Genomic DNA, 6,392 nt, shown 5'->3' on the forward strand with positions numbered 1-6,392 from the left:
ACAGAAGTGTCTCTTTCACCTCAGACGGTTGAAGTTTGGTATGGGCACCCAAATCCTAAGAACTTTCTACAGGGGCACAATTGAGAGCATCCTGACTGACTGCATCACTGCCTGGTATGGGAACTGTTCTTCCCTTAACCGCAGGACTCTGCAGAGAGTGGTGCGGACAGTCCAGCACATCTGTAGATGTGAACTTCCCACTATCCAGGACATTTACAGAGACAGGTGTGTAAAAAAGGGCTCGAAGGATCATTGGGGACCCGAGTCACCCCAACCACAATCTATTCCAGCTGCTACCATCCGGGAAACGGTACCGCAGCATAAAAACCAGGATCGACAGGCTCCGGGACAGCTCCTTCCACCAGGCCATCGGACTGATTAATTCACTCTGATACAATTGTATATCTAAGCTATACTGACTGTTCTGTTGTACATAATATTATTACAAATGACTATAAATTGCACATTGCACATTTAGATGGAGACGTAACATAAAGATTTTTACTCCTCATGTATGTGAAGTCAATTCAATTACAAACATGGTAAACAGAAGTTAAAATAAATGACACGTTTAACAGGAGCCCTGTTTCCCTGGAACCTCAGCGCATTTAGTCTGCTCAATGTGGGACATGGGGGAGGGTGTGTGAGGATGATGTGAGAAGCTGGGAGATATCTCCACCTTCTCATTCTGCCTTCTTCCCGCTTCCTGTCCAGACCCGATGCAGGGTCCCAGCCCGAAACATTGACATTTCCGTGCTGCCTGACCTGCTGAGTTCCTCCAGCATTGTGATAGTGTGATTGTGTGTGTGTGTGTGTGTGTGTGTGTGTGTGTGTGTGTGTGTGTGTGTGTGTTGGTCAAGAGTTCAACTGCAGGTGGGATTTTCCTGGCCTCGATACGCTGCTCTCAACCATCAGGGTAACAGGGACACACGTGTCTGTCCGCTGCTTATCAGATGCAGTTTAGAGCTCAGCAGCGTCAACCCCCTCCAACCACGACACACCTCCAGGGCCACGGCACTTCCTCCTCGGGAAACCATAGTCACCATGGATTGGGAATAACGTCTCTTCCTCACGGACCATCAATGCAGGTGTGGCTCAAAGCTGCATGAGTATCCGCCCCCTAAACACGCACCATCGTGTGGTTAAGCACGGCCCTGAACAGGTCAGTGAGAGGACAACTGGATAAGTAATAGCTCGACAACCCCTCCCTCTCTCTCTCCCTCACCATAAACACAAGAGAAAATCTGCAGGTGCTGGAAATCCAGAGCAACACACGCAAAATGCTGAGGAACTCAACGGGTCAGGTAGCGTCTATGGAGAGGAATGAACAGTTGACATTTCAGGCCGAGACCCTTCATCAGGATGACACTTGTGGGCTGCCCCCCCCCCAGCACATCCTCAGACTGTGTTGGTCGTCGACAATACATTTGATGTACGTGTGACAAACAAAGCCAATCTTTAACACGCAAACATGAGGAATTCTGCAGATGCTGGAAATTCAAGCAACACACATCAAAGTTGCTGGTGAACACAGCAGGCCAGGCAGCACCTCTAGGATGAGGTACAGTTGACGTTTCGGGCTGACTGTACCTCTAGGGATGCTGCCTGGTCTGCTGTGTTCACCAGCAACTTTGATGTGTGTTGCTTCAGTCTTTAACATCTCAGATGATCTGTCCTGGGCCCAGCACACAGTGACAAGGGAGGCACATGAATGTCTTTCCTAGGAGGTTCAGGTGGTTAAGGTCATCACCGAGCCCGAACACACTTTACAGATATATTGTTTAAAGTATCCTGACTGGTTATATCCCGGCTATTCCAACACGAGGATGCAGAGAGTTCAGAGGCAGCCCTCCCCACGATTGGTACTTCTACGGGAGGTACTGCCTCGAGAAGACAGTCTCTATCATCAAGCATCCATCTGGGCCAAGCCGTCACAACAGTGGCTAGAATTCATTTGGAGCTTGAGGAGGCTTGGTATGTCACCAAAAATCACCCGCAGATTTCTGGAGATGTACTGTGGAGAGCAGTCTGACTGGGCTGCATCACTGTCTGGAATGCAGGGGCCACTGCGCAGGATCGGAAAAGGCTGCAGAAAGTTGTAAACCCAGGCAGCTCCATCATGGGCAGTAGCCTCCCCAGCACTGAGAACACCTTCAAAAGGCGATGCCTCAGAAAGGTGGCGTCTGTCATTAAGGACCCCCATCACTCAGGACATGCCCTCTTCTCATTGCTACCATCGGGGAGGAGGTACAGGAGACTGAAGACAGTTGCCAGAGGAAGTGGTCGAGGCAGGTATGTAGGGTAGCATAATTGGGAGAAATGTACATAATCCACAACCACTGCCATTGGGTTGGGGGCTTCACTTTAAGAGGCTGGTCTGACGTGATGATGTTACGTAAAGATTTTTAGCGGGCTTGTGTGTTTACATTTTGGAGTTCAGTAAAATGTGTTAAGGGTTTCATTAAACATAAAACACCTGACTTCATTTTATTTGTGAAAACCTACATTGGTGAACTGAACACTGTATAACAATCCCAGAAGGTATTGAACATGTCTGCCAATGCAATCACTTTGGAACTGCCAGAAGTTTTGGGAGCGAAATGCATCGCTTGGTTTGCACAATCTGAGGCCCAATTCAAAATCTCTGCGGACAACACCACATATTCGTTCAGTAGTTCCATGACTATGAGAGTGGGGAGTCTACTACAACACCCACCCAAACAGGATGAATACCGATCGCTGGAAACTCACCTTTTACAGTCTCTTGGGCTATCGGAGTCTGAGCGTGCCGAACAGTTGCTCCCCTCGCCCGGTCTTGGCGATGGTAAGCTATCAAAGCTGTCAAGGACAGGTGTGTAAAAAGGGCCCAAAGGATCATTGGGAACCGAAGTCACTCCAACCACAATCTATTCCAGCTGCTACCATCCAGGAAACAGTACCACAGCATAAAAGCCAGGACCGACAGGCCCTGGGACAACTTCTTCCACCAGGCCATCAGACTGATGAGCTCATGCTGATTTAAGTGTAATCTATATTACATTGACTTCTATTTATTATAAATTATTATAAATTACTATGATTGCACAAGGCACATTTAGATGGAGATGTAACATAAACATTTTTGCTTCTCATGTATGTAAAGGATCTGAGAAATAAAGTCAATTCAATTCAATTCATGCAGGAAATGCCTGATCAAGTCTGCATAGCCTTCACTAATGTACCCGTGATGGACTATAGGAAGCTTGCTAAAATAACACTGGTACATCATTCCTCCTCCTTTCTCTACCTCAATAAACCCGGTCAACAAGGCTCTCAACATACGGATGCCCACGGCTGTGAAACAGACTGCACCAGGACTGTTTTTACCACGCTCGCTTTGGTACGAACAGTAGGAAGTGCTGATCGCCTTGCAGCTTCAACAGTGCCAGCTCATTGGTTCAGAGGTCTGTGAACACGGTGGGTTCCAGCTGCCAGGGACATCTACTGTACATTACGGACACCCTTTCAGGGCGACGTTTCCTGTGTGACACGGGTGCTCAAGTGAGTGTGCTGCCAGCATGGCCTACTGATCAGAGGGCAAAGAGCAATGAAACCTCACTGAAGGCCGCCAACGGCTGCTGGATCCAGACTCGACATGGGACACGCTGGGTGACGTTACACACAGGACATGGTCCTGGCTAAGGTGGCTAGACATCTGCTCGGTGCAGATTTCCTGTGTATCCAAGGACTGTTGATCAATCTGTTGAACTGTCGGCTTGTGGATGTCAAGGACTTACCCTACTCCCCCAGTAAGTTCCCCACAGTGACTCTGTCAAGCACGTGAACCACCGCATGTGAGTTTACCTGACTGCTGGGCGAATTCCCAAACCTCACCAAGCCCACATTCTCCACCACAGTCACAAAACATGGGTGCGAGCAGCACATTTCCACAACTGGCCCACCGGTCCATGCCCATGAGTGTAGACTGGACCCAGAAAATCTGGCAACTGCTCAGTCCATGTTTGCCATCGTGGAAGGACTCGGAATTGTAGGTCGCTCAAGTAGCCCCTGGGCTTCACCCCTCCATATGTTCTCCCAGTCCGATGGTGGTTGCCACCCACGTGGCGATTACTGACGCCTTAACAAGGCCACCACCCCCGATTGTTACCTGGTCCCACACATCCAAGACTTTTTGGCATGTTTAGCCAGAAAATTAATTGTTTCCAAAGTTGATCTAGTCCAACTAGCATCAGGTGCCTGTGTGCTCAGAGGACATTCCCAAAAGCCCTTTTGGCCTTTTAAAGTTTCTGCACATGCCATTTGGGCTGGAAAATGTAGCACAGATTTTCCAATGGCTGATGGACTCTGTATTAAAAAGACTTAGATTTTCTTCTTGTTTGCCTGGATGACATACTTGTTGCCAATGTGTCCAAATCTGAACACGCATCACATCTCCCCCCACCACTTTTCAAGTGCTTAAGCCAACGCGGGCTGACGATTAACCCCGCTAAATGCCAGTTTGGGTCGTCAGTCATTGACTTTCTCGGCCATCGCATCTCCGCAGAACGTGCAAAACCCCTCCCGTCAAAAGTAACCGTTAATATGGATTTCCCACCACCACACACTATTAAAAAACTATGAGTTTTGAAGCATGGTGAATTTCTATCACTGCTTCGTTCCACGAGCTGCTGAACTCACACTTCCTCTGTATTGGGCCCTTAAAGGCAATACTGTACCCCTAATCACATGCTTGACTGGTCAGCGGACCAGGGCATTTGAATGTACCAATCAAGCTCTTCCTAATGTAAACCAGCTGGTGCACCCACTCCTCAATGCACCCACAGCCATTACTATTGACGCTTCAGACTATGCTGTGGGTGCTGTGCATGAACAGTTGGTCAGAGTCATGTGGCAGCCACTTGCCGTCTTCAGCCAGCGGCTCCATCCGCTGAAAAGAAGCACTGCACGTTTGACTGTGAGCTTCTCGGCCCTGATCTGGCTGTCCACCATTTTCATTTTCACAGTGGTTGTTGACCACAAACACCTCGTGCACACGATGGCCAACATATCAGACCCTTGGCCTGCACGGCAGCAACACCATCTGGTCTACATATCAGAGTTCACAACTGACACACAACGTATCAAGGGGAAAAATAATGCTGTGCCCTATTGCCTCTCACGGCCGGTCACTGAGGCTGTACACATAGGGGTTGGCAATGCCAGCATGGCAGCTGACCTATAAGTCCAGGTTTACCGAACAGCAGTCACGGGCCTGTGGTTGGCTGACATTAAGTTCAGGGAAGCCAGGGTTTCTCTCCTGTGTGATGTTTCAACTGGTTGCCCCCACCCCAGAGTGCCCGCAAACTGGAGGCAGACTGTTCCTGACTCCACACATGGCCTCTCACATCCGGGCTGGAAGGCCTCTCAGAAACTGTTTGCACTAAAGTTTGCTTGCACAGCCTTAGAAAGGACGTGCGTGATTGGACGGCAGCCCCCGTGGAGTGCCAGCGGGCAAAAATTAACCATCGTCTTCAGGCGCCATTGGCACCTTTTGAGGTCCCTGAGCTTGTTGGTCCCCTTCCCCCTCCCGCTGCTTCATGCACCTTCTTACCACAGTGGACCGTACCCCCAGATGGCCTCGGGTCATCCCCCTAGCATTGACGATGGCCACAGAGGTGGCTCGGGTGCTCATCAGCAGCTGCGTTGCTCAGTTGGCACCCGTCTGATATTTCCTCTGACTGTGGTCCCCAATTCATCTCAGACCCCTGGGCTGCAATGGCCCAGAACCTCGACGATAGGCCACATCGCACCATGGCGTATCACCCACAGTCCAATGGCCTTTGCCCTGTAAAGGCTGCTCTGAGGGCTTCCCTGACTGATGAGTGTTGGCGTGATCGTCTCCCACGGGTCCCGTTGGGGGGCAGAACAGCTTCAAAAGAGGGTCTGCAGCTGAATTTGTATACCGGGTGCCATTACAAGTTTATTCCTGATGCCACGACTGCCTGTTCGGCCTCTCAACAGCGTTGCACCCTCCTCAGTAAATTCCTCTGCACCTATTCCTCCCTCCCACCATGGCGTACTGCACTCTTGGGTTCCTGTTAACCTACATTCCACCTTGTTTGTTTTTGTCCACCACGATGCACACCAACATCCCCTCAGGCCCCCTTATGATGGCCTGCTTCCACATTTTGGAATGGAGAGGAAGACTTTTATCTTAGATAAGAGGGGTAAACCTAAATACATTTCAGTAGATTGCCTTAAACCGGCCCAGCAAGATTTGGAGGATTCCACTACCATGCCCTGCTGTCACGACATGACCATGAGCACGTCAACACACCTCTGGACGAGCCAGAGGTCTCTGTTGTTCCTCCACCCATGGAACACAGGACCCAAGCTGGTCAGCTCATTTAAGC

The sequence above is a fragment of the Mobula birostris genome, chromosome 2 (assembly GCF_030028105.1).
Source record: "Mobula birostris isolate sMobBir1 chromosome 2, sMobBir1.hap1, whole genome shotgun sequence".
In the NCBI taxonomy this organism is placed as follows: domain Eukaryota; kingdom Metazoa; phylum Chordata; class Chondrichthyes; order Myliobatiformes; family Myliobatidae; genus Mobula; species Mobula birostris.